Source organism: Solanum dulcamara, chromosome 1 (genome assembly GCF_947179165.1).
Source record: "Solanum dulcamara chromosome 1, daSolDulc1.2, whole genome shotgun sequence".
In the NCBI taxonomy this organism is placed as follows: domain Eukaryota; kingdom Viridiplantae; phylum Streptophyta; class Magnoliopsida; order Solanales; family Solanaceae; genus Solanum; species Solanum dulcamara.
In genome coordinates this window covers 69,701,369-69,715,261 of record NC_077237.1, presented here as the reverse complement: position 1 = coordinate 69,715,261, position 13,893 = coordinate 69,701,369, and positions in this window count along the sequence as shown.

The following is a 13,893-nucleotide window of genomic DNA, read 5'->3' as shown; positions in this document are numbered from 1 at the left end:
ATCTAGACAAGTATGTGGAGATAATCTTAGTTTCTTTGTTTTAAATAGGATAAAATATATAAGCAGTAGTTATCTATAGTAGTTATAAGCAACAGTTATTACCGGCAGTTATCTACAACAGTAATTATTTCTATGTGTTAGGGGTTATCTTTATGTTTAGTATAAATATATGGATCTAGGAGAATTTTGTAGAAGAAAAGTATTATCATTATCTTTGTATCTTTGTATCCGAAAATTTGATCACTCCATATGAACATAGTTATTGGTTAATGCGGTGTTTAAGATCCTTGCACTTTATTTTATTTTTTTGAGAATTGATTCTTGCACTTTATTTAACCAGTAAAGTTTCATTATCATCTCATTTTCATCCTAGTATGCCTTCGTAAATACAACACGGTGTCACTCAGCTTGAGTCCACATTGTCTCCACACCAAGTTCAAATCCCAGTAGAGGCAAAAAATTCTACTCTCTCTGTCCTAATTTATGTAGCATGGTGCCACCCTTTCCTTTTTAGTCCGTGCCAAAGAGAATATCACTCTTCCTTATTTGGCGATTATTTAATGGCACCATCCCCATTCGAGGTGATTTCATCACATCTATTCAGGTTTTGGAGGATAGAGTTATTTGGTACCTGTGTTGGTGGGAGATAACTGACATTCCATAAATTTAGTTGAAGTCTGGACAAGCTAGCCCGAAGGCCACAAAAGGGCAGTTCGGTGCACTAAAGCTCCCGCTATGCGCAGGGTCCGGAGAAGGGCCCGACCACAAAGGTCTATTGTACGCAGCCTTACCTTGCATTTCTGTTAGAGGCTGTTTCCTAGGCTGCCCGAAGGCCACAATTGTTTGGAAAAAGAAATACATGGTATTTTCTCATTACACCAAAAATAAAAGTGAAAAATAAGTTTTTTTTAATTCTTTGTACATCAATTTCACTATTATGAAACAATCTTCTATTATGCTCGTTCCATATACTCAAAAGAGATAGGGTGGTGTTGCCTTCCTTGCATTGTCAATCCTCTTTGTTTCCTTCTGTTGTAGCTTGCAAGAAACTAGTCTATTGTCAACAAAAATAAATGAGATATAGACATATTACTCCTCCTATTATCATCTACCTCAAATCCTTCAGTTTCAGTGTTGCATCTATGTCGACACCATGTGGGTGTGGGAACCAATATGGTCAACCAATTTTGGGTACTTTGACTGAAATCGGGGGAGAAATTTGGGACAAGTACAATAATTTCTATAATTAAAACAAAAGGTGAGGTGAAATTGAAGAAAATGGAATGTTTTCTATATAGAAATTTCTATGCCTGTCTTTTTCCTTATGTCTCCTTCTAGATTTCTCCTCTTGATTAATATTTCTCCTCGGAATACCTTGTAAATTTTCCACGTAGGAAGAAAATATTTTACATGAAAAATATTTTTCTAGAAAATATTTTATTGAAAAATAAGTGAATGATTTTACTTATTTTTTAGTGTTTGGTAATTAAGCAAAAAAATATTATCACAAGAATATTTATATGTAATCTTAACAAAACACTATGGGGTGAGATGAGGTGGAGAGTGGGGGCTTCAGGGTTGGCAAGGGGTGAGATGGTCAAAGGGTGGAGACTAGGGGTGTTGAGTAGGTTAGAAGGAGACAATGAACTTGGAATGTCGCTTAGAACTTGTATTCCCTTCTTTCATTAGGAAAGTCATTTTTCTCGTTTTTAAGGAACTTGTTTTCTTGGAAAAAATATTTCAACAAAGTAACCAACCAAACATGAGAAAATTGAAACACTTTCTGAAAAAAGAAAATTCTCCATAGCAAACACACCATAATGTCTAATAATTTACAAATATGGTTCCAATTTAGATATTTGAGGTTTTTTAACCGAATTCCTGCACCCACATCCGTAGATCAGGAAGGATTTAACCTCTTGATCCACACCCATAACGAACACCCAAACCCGAGTCCTATCAACTGAGTCTATAAGTCTACTAAAAGCATCCATTAAAGAAAAGGAAATAGTAATGATTATTGGTTCTCCTTGTCTAATTCCCTCGAACTTCCAAAAGAATCCTCATGGAGTACCATTCACTAGGATGGAGAGATTAAATGTAGACACGCAGTGCATTATCCAGGATATCCACTTGTGGCCCAAACCCACTTTTTTGACAATTAATTTTATTTCTTTTGACAATTAGTGGCCAAAACCATAGTTTCAAGTATATAAATGGAGAAGTTCTAATTTACATGATCATATAACTTCTCGATGTTCAATTTGTACACTAATCTTGGTTCTCCGCTTCTCAATCTTGAATCAATCATATCATTTGCGATGCATCATGAATTTTTCTTCTCCAACAAAGATATTCTAAGATTTGAAATAAGATTATCAATCACCAGTTTCATCCTATCAGTTGGAACCTCGTATTTTATTTTATACACTCCCTACAAGACTAATGCGTTTGAATTATTTTATATCACTTTCATTCTTCTTGGGATGAGCCCGATCAAAGAAGAGTTTAAACTCTTCGCAAAAGTCCATGTGTAATAGAAGTGGACTAAAAATTCCATTCCATGTCACTAACAATTACCGAGCAATGAAGAACATCATAGTGAATCCATGTGATCTATCTTTTATACCTGCTCTTTCTTTAAACATTTCTCAAAAGCATCTTTTTCCATCAAGGTGATACTCCTAAATTAGATTCCGTCCAATGTAATCTCCAAATTCCCCCTTTCCATGTAGAAATGCTTGTAAAATTGTACTAGTCCTTAATTCCTAAGCCCCAACATAATCTCAATTCTCATTCATCTATCTGTACTTTCTCAATAAAGTTATATCTCCTACGATCATTGACCATCCTGTATTATTGTGAACACAGCTATGTTAGAGCCCGTTTGGATAGGCTTAAAAAAAGTAACTTTTATGTATAAAGTGCTTTTAGAACTTTAAAGTGCTGAAAGTTATTTTTATAAATAAGCAGTTGAGTGTTTGGATAAAAGTGCTTATGATGTGAATTTTAGGGTTAAAAGAATAAAAAAAGGTAGTTTGAAAATTTAGTTAAAATATAAAGGATATAAAAGTAATTTCCATGGTCAAAGAAAATGACTTTAAGCACTTTGGAAAAAAAAGTTAGGAATCCTAACTTTTCATTTCTGACTGACTTTAAGAACTTTATGGCTTAAAGTCAGCATTAGGCAAACATGTCCAAAAGCTAAAAAGGGGTTTTAAGTTGGTTTTGACCAACTTAAAGCCAATCCAAACGGGCTCTAACCTTATCTGAAAAGTTGATTGTATCAAACCTCTAGAATTATCAGGCCAAGACCTATTTCTGATCCATAATTACAATTAAGCCTGATGTACTTATTCTTCAAAAAGTGAATACCTTAGATCCCTGCCCAACTGACCATGTATAATTCACAGAGTTGGAACTCAGTAGTCTGTGTTCCTCAATCCCAAACTAGTTAGTAATGCAAACTTCTTCAAGCTCACTATTCACTGCACCTCAATCCCAGACTAGTTAGAGTTTACATAGTCGCATTACGAAAATATATGGACGTAATAGTATATATGGATCTCAACTTTACGGTAGTCCTTATTATACAATCGATTAAGATTAAAAATTAAGAAAAATAATAATAATTTTCCAATGAAGTAAATAGACAATTACTCAAATTAATCATCTAAGAGGGACAAAACAAACCAATGAATTGGACAAATCAATGGGAATATAACAGATCTGCGAAAGCCTAGGCATATATGTTAAAAGAAAAACATGCAAGTACGCGAGATAATTGAAATGAGAAAGGAAAACACGAGCTTACGATGAAAGCAAAAGAGATAAAGGATGTCCTTCAACCGATGGGAGGCGGAGTTAATGGCGGAGAAGAGATGGTCCTTTTCCGAGCAAAAAGAAAATCAACGTGTATGTGTTTTCAGGGGTAATGTGAGAATGGAAAGGTCCCTTTGTCCTTGGTTATCGACTCGATGGTGATGAGAGAGGCCCGCAAGGACACGAGTCGCACGCTTTCTCGACATCTTTTTGGTTTTCACCAAAGTGGTGTTAGTTTAATGCTCAACTACTCTAACCTAAGCTTATTAATTAAGAAAAATTATCCAAGAAGGCAAATATTTGATATTGTTAAGTAGTGGACGTCAATTTCTTTGTGTGGACCCATCACTTTTATCCGCACGATGCTCAACTTGCCTTCCTTTGTATCACTATAAATATGACCATTATTTGCCATTATGAAGTAGAGAAGACATACTGCAATTCCTCTCCTTTTCTCCTTTGTTCTTCCTTTGTTATTCCTTTCTCTGTTATTTCTTGTGTCTTATTTTGTTGAAGCTAGTATAATTTTATAACACGTTATCAGCACGAGACTCTAGCTATTTTTAGAAGGTAACAAAAAGTGGTAAGAGTTTTATTTAAATTTATTTTCATAAAATGGCAAATATTTCAAAACTTGAATTTACTGCTCTTGATATCTCTGAAAAAGGCTACTCATCATGGGCACTTGATGCCGAAATTCATTTACAATCAATGAGTCTGGCAGACACCATTAAAGATGACAATATGGCATCCAATCAAGATCGTGCTAAAGTCATGATATTTCTCCTTCACCATCTTGACGAGGGGCTAAAATTACAATATCTCACATTAAAAGACCCCTTTAAATTGTGAAAAACTTTAAAAGAAAGATATGACCACTTGAAGTTGGTCATGCTTCCACAAGCTCGTCATGATTGGCTAAATCTGAGATTAGTGAATTTCAAAAATATAACTGAATATAATTCTGCTCTGTTTAGAATTATAGCTCAGTTAAATTTATGCGGAGAAGAGATCACTGAACAGGATAAACTGAAAAAAACATACTTCATATTTCCACCCGCAAATATGCTCCTTCAGCAGCAATATCGCGAAAAAGAATTTAAAAAATATTCTGAATTACTTTCTCACCTTCTGATTGTTGAACGCTACAATGAACTATTAATGAAAAATCATGATAGTCGGTCCGTTGGTTCTTTGTCCCTCCTTGAAGTGAATCAGATAAATTATAACCAATGAGAAAGAGGCCATGACCCCAGTTATGATCGTGGTCAAAGAAGAAATTTTAATCATGATACTCGATTGACACCAAAAAATAATCAGCAATATAAAAGGCAGGGTAAAAAGTCAGAAGCTTTACCGAAGAAAAATTCAGAAAGTGTATGTCATAGATGTGGAGGTGTGGGGCACTAATCGCGGACTTGTCGTGTAATGACCCTCAAGGTCATTTTTTTGAAATTTTTGTAAAATGACCATTTTACCCATCCCTTTAGATGCCCCGAGTCATTTCTAATTGTTACCGGATGTTGATTTTTAGAAAATCCTATGAAAAGTTAAGTCTTTGGAAATTTTGAGTTTCATAAGCTTTAAGTGTTAAAAAGTGGTATTTGGGGTCAATTGGAGCTACGGGTCTCAGAATGGAATTCCGTCGATTCCAGCAGCTCCGAAATATCGAAATACGCTTAGGAGACTTTACGGAATCAGTTTTGGAGCTGTAACGAAGATTTGAGGCCTTGAGTTGAGAATTTGAAGAACTTTAAGGCAAGGTTTGACTTTGGTCAACTTTTGGAGTTTCGATGCTCGGAATGGAATTCTGACAACTCCGTTGGATTCAGGAGATGGTTTTTGGTCTAGAAGAAGTGTTGGTTGAATTTTTAGAGGTCCCGAGTCCATTTTGGTATTTTAAAGGCCTAAGTTAGTTTAGTTGCGACTTTTTGAGTTTTGGGCTAACGAAATCTCGAATTCAAATTCTGATGGTTCCATCAGCTCCGGAATGACCAAATTAGGCTGGTAGCACTGTTGGAATGACTATCGAGTCAATCGATACGAATTTGGGGCTATTTGGCGCTTTTGACTTTGAAACTTAGCCTATAGTTGACTTTGGTCAACATTCTTGGAAAATGCGCTCGAATAAAAATTCTGACAGCGCGGTTAGTTCCGGAATGTTGATTTTGGTCTAGAACGACCCTTCGTTCGCTTTTTGAGGCTTCCGGACTAATATCGAGGCCTGTTGTGGAATATGACTTAAAATGACTCTTGGGTGTGGGACCCACTTTTTATTAAAATGATCTCGTATGGAAATTCTGAATGCGCCATTGAGTCCGGAATATCGAATTTAGTAGGGTAGCATATCTGGTTTATTTTTATCGGATTCCGAACGAATTCCGAGGGTCCATTCGGAGACTTTAAATTGTGGTAAAAACCAGAAAAATATGCAGCAGTGCAGAATATTTTCAGATTTTCTCCTCAACTTTGAACCCTCATTTCTTGAGTTCTAGAGCTCCAAATTGGGTGATTCAAAAGGCAAAATTGTGAGGTTTTTCGTGGAGAATGCATTGGAGAAATTGAAAACTGATTTGGAGTATTCGATTCTGGTAAAAATCGTGATTTTATTTGCAGCAGTATCCATTTTCGGAATGGATTTTTGAAGAACTTTGACAAGTTATATCTTGACCAATATAAATCCGATTTGGGTGATTCCAGAGGCTATCTTGCGTGGAAATTTAAGGAGAACATCGTGGAAGTTTCAGAATCTATTTTTGGCACGTCATTCGAGCTTGGCAGCGTTCCGAGGCCGTTCGAAAGGGAAAAGCTCCAGCACAGTGATTTGGAGCCCGCGTGTTTGGCCTACAGGTAGGCTACGGTTTACCTTTCTTTAGATTGAGCTGAAATGTGTGAAAGCATGTTGAAATAGTTGGAATTTGGGTTGGGTAGTTTGATTGTATATCTTAGGCGTTAGAAATCATGCTTTAGGCTTATTATCGGGTTTTCGGATATTTAGAAGCATGTGTATCTTGTCGTTATTTGTTAAGTTTTATAAGTAGAGTTGAATGAGCATGTTATTGATACAGTGGGGTATGTTGGCCTTAGTATAGGATGTAAACTTGCTTTAGATGTCCCGGCGTCGCTCCGGTAGACTTAGATCCTTGTAGAATGGTGTAGCGGGCTAGTGCCTAATAGTTTGGCCTTAGCTAGGCGTTACTCTTGCTCTTAAAAATACCATTATCCATAACTCGATATAATCGTGACTTTTGTAAGGCATCGGCAGCACTAGATTTCGTGATCGTTGACTTTGGCTCCGGTTTTAGTTTTGATGGCATATTGGTTGACTCATTGGAAATGAGATTCTCGGTACTATTATTGTTTAGTTGGAAAGGAGAATATTCGGCACCATAAGATAAAATATCTGTGAGTATCCGGGTACCCAGTCCCGGCCTCCATTCTGAATTATCGAGGAGCATCCGGGTACCCAGCCCCGGCCTCCGTCGACTTGGTAGTATGACGAGCATCTTGGTATCCAGTCCTGGCCTCGATCATATCGATGTGTTATGGCGAGCATCCGGGTACCCAATCCCGGCCTCGACCGTACTTATGTATTATGGCAAGCATCCGGGTACCCAGTCCTGGCCTTGACCACTTTGAACATACGGGTGAGCCTCTGGGTCTCAGTCCCAGCCTCGACCCCTAAGTCACCACTAGATCGATTGACTCTTAGAGATTCTGGGTTTGGAAATGATATAATACTTCGGCTCCTAACATCGCAGATTCTTGGTTCCTAGCCTTGGTAGTTGTAGCTATTCTGTGTACTCGGCGGGCTTATGGGGGTTCGTCCGAGTTTTTTATTTAACTTGCGCATGAGTGTCCCGGTTGGGCTTATGGGGGCCCAGTTGGGTATAGTTAGCTGTAGTTTTCATAGGTAGTATTTTTTTTTCCTTTTGATGCTTATGTTGACTCCTATTTAGGCTATTCTTCTTTTTCATATTGTTTTTACCTTTTCTGCTCAGTCGGCCTATGATGCCTACTGAGTACCTGTTGTCTTGGTACTCATACTACACTCTGCATCTACTTTCGTGATGCAGGACCGAGCACCAGCTATCGCCGTGGATAAATCAAGCCTGTTGCAGTCAACTTTGGAGACTAGGGTGAGTACTTGGCGTTTTTAGATCATTCTTGTCTCCTTCAGCATAGATGGCCCGTCTTTTGCCTTCTGAGACTAGCCAGTTGTTTTATATCTTTTTGGTCCACTTTCGGGACTTGTACTCGTATTTTATTTTGTAGCAGCTCTGTACTTGTGACTTCCAGGTTCTGGGAGGGATCTTTAGTTGTTTAAAACATGTTTTGGTTTACTTCCGCTTATTCATTCTGTTTACTTTTATAATTCAATGCTCTTATATAGTTTTTGCCTTCAAACACATTACTTGAAGTTCCGGGTTGACGGGTTGGCTTACCTACTAGAGGGTTATAGTAGGTGCCATCATGACCTACGAAATTGGGTCGTGACAAGTTGGTATCAGAGCCCCAGGTTCGTTGGTCTCACTTGTACAGAGCTAACGTCTAGTAGAGTCTCGCGGATAGGTGCGGAGACGTCCGTAACTTATCTTCGGGAGGCTACATGATGTCATTAGGAACATTCTCTATGTTGTATCATTTCGTGCAGTGTTGTGTCTTATTAATTCTGTGAAATCTCATTTGTTCCACTCACTCTTTCACAGGAATGGTTCGTACGCGCGGTACCACCGGTAATGATAACGCACCAAGGCCCGGCATGCCTAGAGGTCGTCCTCGTGGGACAGGTAGGAGAGCAGCACCAGCTCCCAACCCAGAGATAGAGCCAGAGCTGGTAGAGGATCATCAGGACGCTCCTATTCCTACTCAGCCAGAGGGACCACCACCACCAGCACAGCCTCCAACTGCACCAGTTATGACCCCTGCACTACAGGCAGCGATTGTGCAGCTCCTCACGGCTATTGGAGTTGTACCACAGGCCCCGACCCCAGTATCAGGCATACTAGTACCGCGGGATCCGCTTGTTCAGCCAGTACCTGAGGTTCAACTGCCTCCACCAGTTGTTGCACCCCCGCCAGCAGTTCCAGAGGGTATGATGTCATTACAAGATCAGAAGATGTTAGGGATATTTCAGAGGCTATCGCCCCCGATATTTTCTGGAGCCACTGGCGAGGATGCCATGGAGTTCTTGACTACCTGTCAAGAGCAACTCCATTCCTTGGGTCTTGTGGAGTCCAGAGGCGCCGACTTCACTGCTCACCAGTTTAGAGGGGCAGCCAGACAGTGGTGGCGCTCTTATTTGCAGTCCAGACCAGCTGGGTCACCACCATTGACATGGGCCCAGTTCTCAGAGGCTTACTTAGATCGATACATCCCTAGGAGTGTTCGGGACCGACTTCGGGATCAGTTTACTCGGTTGGAGCAGGGCCACATGACGATTGCAGAGTACGAGGCTAGATTTCATCAGCTTTCCCGACATGCCACTATGATTCTACCTACTGAGGAGGAGCGGGTACGATGTTTTGTATGTGGATTAAGACCTTACCTGAGATTGGGGACCGAGCACCTTGTTTCTGCGGGCCGCTCTTTTCTGGATGTGGTGGATCATGCCCGCACGATCGAAATTATTCATCGCCAGGCCCAAGGGGGAAGCGATAAGAGACCCAGGCATCAGGGTAGCTTCAGTGGGTCACATTCTAGAGGCCATGATAGTTATGACAGACCCCGCCAGCGGTTTCAGCAGGATAGGTACCAGCAGGGTCAATCCAGTCGGCCGATTCAGGCCGCTCTACCAGCAGTTGAGAGTAGTCAGCCCCGTTCGGGGGGTTCCATCGCAGGGCAGAGCTTGAGGGGATTGAGTCCACTTTCTTCCTACCGCGGACGAGTTATCACGGGTCGCTCAGCTTCAGGATGTTTCGATTGTGGCTCACTAGAGCACTGGGCTAGGGAGTGTCCCGGCCGGGCTAGACCGTTGGCAGTAGTACCACCTCCACCAGGAGGTATAGATCGGGGTCACGGCCGTGGTGATGGTCAGCAGGGTATTCGGGGAGGTTCCCGAGGAGGCAGGTCAGGTGGTAGGGTGAATGTTCGTGGGGGAGGCCGACAGGGCCACTTCTATGCTGCTCCGGCGAGGGCAGAGGCTGAGGCATCAGATAATGTTATCACAGGTACTATCCTTATTTGTCAGCAGACTGCTTCAGCTTTATTTGATCCAGGTTCCACGTATTCCTATGTGTCTATATATTTTGCTCCACGTTTGGGTATTCCTTATGAGTCACTTGAGGTCCCATTACATGTTTCGACCCCGGTAGGGGATTCTTTAGTAGTGGATCAGGTTTGTAGATCCTGTGTGGTGATTATTCAGGGGCATGAGACTCGGGCAGATCTTATTTTACTTGATATGCTGGACTTCGATGTTATTCTGGGCATGGATTGGCTATCCCCTCATCATGCGGTTTTGGACTGTTATGCCAAGACCGTTACATTAGCCATTCCTGGTATTCCCCCGGTCTTGTGGCAGGGTGTTTATAGTCGCTCACCGACTGGTATCATATCCTTTATGCGGGCCCGACGGCTAATTACATCCGGGTGCTTAGCATACTTAGCTTATGTCCGTGATGTGTCCAGCATGGCCCCTACTATTGATTCAGTTCCTGTGGTTAGGGAGTATACTGATGTCTTCCCTACTGACCTACCTGGTCTACCCCCAGAGAGAGATATTGACTTTGCCATAGATTTGGAGCCGGGAACTAAGCCTATTTCTATACCACCTTATCGTATGGCCCCTGCAGAGCTCAAGGAGCTCAGCGTGCAGCTTGAGGATCTTCTAGGTAAGGGATTTATTCGCCCGAGTGTGTCGCCGTGGGGTGCGCCTGTCTTATTTGTTAAGAAGAAGGATGGGACTATGCGGATGTGTGTTGATTACAGGCAGTTGAATAAGGTGACGGTGAAAAACCGTTACCCCATGCCCCGTATCGATGATCTATTTGATCAGCTTTAGGGTGCGATCATGTTTTCTAAGATTGACTTGAGGTCTGGCTACCATCAGTTGCAGATTAGAGAAGGTGACATTCCTAAGACTGCTTTTCGGACTCGCTATGGCCACTATGAGTTTCTTGTGATGTCGTTTGGGCTTACTAATGCCCCCGCAGCTTTTATGGACCTTATGACTCGAGTATTCAGACCTTATATTGACTCCTTCGTGATTGTATTCATCGATGACACACTGGTATACTCAAGTAGTAGGAAGGAGCACGAGCAACACTTGAGGGTTGTGCTCCAGACTTTGAGAGATCAGCAGCTTTATGCTAAATTCTCAAAATGCGAGTTTTGGTTGGAGTCTGTGGCATTTCTGGGACATGTGGTATCCAGAGAGGGTATCAGAGTGGATCCAGCGAAGATTGAGGCTATTCGTGGTTGGGCTAGGCCCACATCTGTTACGGAGATTCGGAGTTTTGTTGGATTGGCTGGGTATTATAGAAGATTCATTGAGGGTTTCTCTACCATTGCAGCCCCATTGACCCGTTTGACCCGCCAGGATGTTCCCTTTGTGTGGTCTGAGGAGTATGAGTCGAGCTTTCGAAAGCTTAAGGATTTGCTTACCACCACTCCTGTTCTGACTCTACCAGTTGAGGGAGAGATCTTTTCGGTATATTGTGATGCTTCTGGTATAGGTCTTGGGTGTGTACTAATGCAGCATGGCCGGGTTATTGCTTATGCTTCCAGACAGTTGAAAGTGCACGAGCGCAACTACCCCACCCATGACTTGGAACTAGCGGCGGTAGTTTTCGCGCTCAAGATATGGAGGCACTACTTATATGGAGTCCATTGCGAGATATATACAGATCACCGTAGCTTACAGTACATTATGAGTCAAAAAAATCTTAATTCTAGACAGCGGCGTTGGATTGAGCTACTAGCCGATTATGACATCTCTATTCTTTACCACCCGGGCAAGGCAAATGTAGTAGCGGATGCCTTGAGCCGGAAGACGGAGAGTATGGGTAGTTTAGCTTACTTGTCTGCTACAAAGCGACCCTTAGCCTTGGACATCCAGTATTTGGCTAATCGGATGGTCAGGTTGGAAATCTTAGATTCCGGACCGATTTTGGCTTTTGTGGGAGCACGATCGTCTTTATTGGACCAGATTCGTGGTCGACAGTTTGAGGATGGAGAATTGGTAAAGCTTCGAGAGTTAGTATTACGAGGCGAGGGTGGCCAGGCTTCTATAGATTCGGATGACATACTACGGTTCGATGGTCGCCTTTGTGTTCCCAGAGTTGGAGACTTCATTCAGTTGATCCTTCACGAGGCCCACGATTCTAAATATTCTATCCATCCAGGCACCGCAAAGATGTATCGAGATTTGAGACAACATTACTGGTGGAGCGGTATGAAGAGAGATATAGCTGAGTATGTATCCCATTGTTTAAGTTGCCAGCAGGTTAAGGCGGAGCATCAAAGGCCTGGTGGACTCTTTCAGAGATTACCCATTCCCGAGTGGAAATGGGAACGAATTACCATGGACTTCGTGATGGGATTGCCTCGATCATCCAGGGGTAATGATGGTATTTGGGTCATCGTTGATCGATTGACCAAGTCAGCGCATTTCTTACCAGTACGGTCCACTTTTACTGCAGATCGTCTAGCTCGAATTTATATTCAAGAGGTGGTCCGTCTGCACGGGGTACCGATATCCATTATATCAGATAGGGGATCTCAATTTACTTCCAATTTCTGGAGAGCCTTTCAGAGAGAGTTGGGCACCCGGGTTGATCTTAGTACGGCATTTCATCCACAAACCGACGGTCAGTCAGAGCGTACTATTCAGGTTCTGGAGGATATGTTGCGAGCTTGTGTATTAGAGTTCAAGGGTCATTGGGAGCAGTACTTAGCTTTGGCAGAGTTTGCGTACAACAACAGCTACCACTCTAGCATTCAGATGGCCCCGTTTGAAGCCTTATATGGTAGGCGTTGTCGTACTCCGGTTGGTTGGTTTGAGTCTTCAGAGCCTAGGCCGCACAGTACCGATTTACTTCAGGATGCCATAACCAAAGTTCGGGTTATTCAGGATAGGTTAAGGACAGCTCAGAGTAGGCACCAGAGTTATGCTGATCGCAGGCGTCGGCCCTTGCGCTTCGAGGTAGGAGATCAGGTGTTCTTGCGGGTGTCGCCCTTGAAGGGCGTGATGAGATTCGGCAGGCGGGGTAAGCTTAGCCCTAGGTATATCGGGCCGTTTGAGATTCTGAGGAGAGTTGGAGAGGTTGCTTATGAGTTGGCTTTGCCACCAGCATTTTCAGCTATACACACTGTTTTTCACGTTTCTATGTTGCGCCGGTACATTCCAGATGAGTCTCATGTGCTTCAGTATGACTCTGTTGAGTTGGATGATCGCCTGACTTTTGTTGAGGAGCCAGTTGCTATTCTAGCCAGAGATGTTCGCCAGCTTCGTTCTAAGTCCATCCCTGTGATTAAGGTCCAGTGGCGCCATCGTCCGATCGAGGAGGCTACATGGGAGACCGAACAGGAGATGCGGGAGCAATTCCCCAACTTATTGGACCCTCCAGGTATACTCTTGTCCTTACTTTCGCGGACGAAAGTTCTTTTAGTAGTGGATATTGTAATGACCCTCAAGGTCATTTTTTTGAAATTTTTGTAAAATGACCATTTTACCCATCCCTTTAGATGCCCCGAGTCATTTCTAATTGTTACCGGATGTTGATTTTTAGAAAATCCTATGAAAAGTTAAGTCTTTGGAAATTTTGAGTTTCATAAGCTTTAAGTGTTAAAAAGTGGTATTTGGGGTCAATTGGAGCTACGGGTCTCAGAATGGAATTCCGTCGATTCCAGCAGCTCCGAAATATCGAAATACGCTTAGGAGACTTTACGGAATCAGTTTTGGAGCTGTAACGAAGATTTGAGGCCTTGAGTTGAGAATTTGAAGAACTTTAAGGCAAGGTTTGACTTTGGTCAACTTTTGGAGTTTCGATGCTCGGAATGGAATTCTGACAACTCCGTTGGATTTAGGAGATGGTTTTTGGTCTAGAAGAAGTGTTGGTTGAATTTTTA